The sequence below is a fragment of the Branchiostoma floridae genome, chromosome 19 (assembly GCF_000003815.2).
Source record: "Branchiostoma floridae strain S238N-H82 chromosome 19, Bfl_VNyyK, whole genome shotgun sequence".
In the NCBI taxonomy this organism is placed as follows: domain Eukaryota; kingdom Metazoa; phylum Chordata; class Leptocardii; order Amphioxiformes; family Branchiostomatidae; genus Branchiostoma; species Branchiostoma floridae.
In genome coordinates, this window is record NC_049997.1 from 13,523,436 (window position 1) to 13,524,305 (window position 870).

The following is an 870-nucleotide window of genomic DNA, read 5'->3' on the forward strand; positions in this document are numbered from 1 at the left end:
AGGTCGCGGTAGCACCATGCACTGTTCGCAGTGTTATTAAGTTCGCGGTGAAGTGGCACCGCGAAAATTGCGAACATAAAACCATTGCAAACATCTCTGCATTTACAGTAAATGGGACTGAAAGTTTTTTGGACTCTTCCATTCTGAGCCAAATGTAGTTGTCATGTTCAGAATTGAATACTGTAATTCCTGATTTTTTTAACCATACTTTAATGTGCACGGTTTTCACGGTGACGCCTGTAAAGTGAACTTATCATTACGGATAACAAATAATTCGTAGACTTTTTTACGCGCACCTGCTGTCACCGTGAACATTTAGTTCAGTGAACAAGTTCAAGTTTCTCAGTCAGTGAAAGTTTGGTACCAAGGAGACAAAGTGAATTACTGAATATAGAATACAAAAAGCCAGACAGGGACAGCACCAAAATCATGGCCTTCTTGGAGAAGGTAAAAATCAACAGCTTGCAATTTGGCATCAGTGAAAAAATAATAACCTGAGTCACATATTCGAAAAAACAAGAATAAAGTATTTGGAGCCTTGGATTGTCAAATACCCTTCCACACTCACAGGTGTGCATATCAGGTATACATGTTGTTTGTCAGGTATTGAAGAAGAATGTGTTTAAGACTTAAGCCCACAGGCCACAAGCAAACTCTAATGACGGGTTGTGAGAAGAGCTGGTTATTGTCAAGTCTTCCCTTTGTCATTGAGACGTGCCGGGACTGTAGAGGGGTTTAGCGCGGGGACTGGGAACACAGCTGATTTGGCAGAGACACAAACTGGCAAGAAAAGCCATTATCCTCGGAGCCTGGAGAGACGCACCCTTTTGCCCGGAGATGAAGTCAGCAGTGTGGAATGCCAGGTCCAGG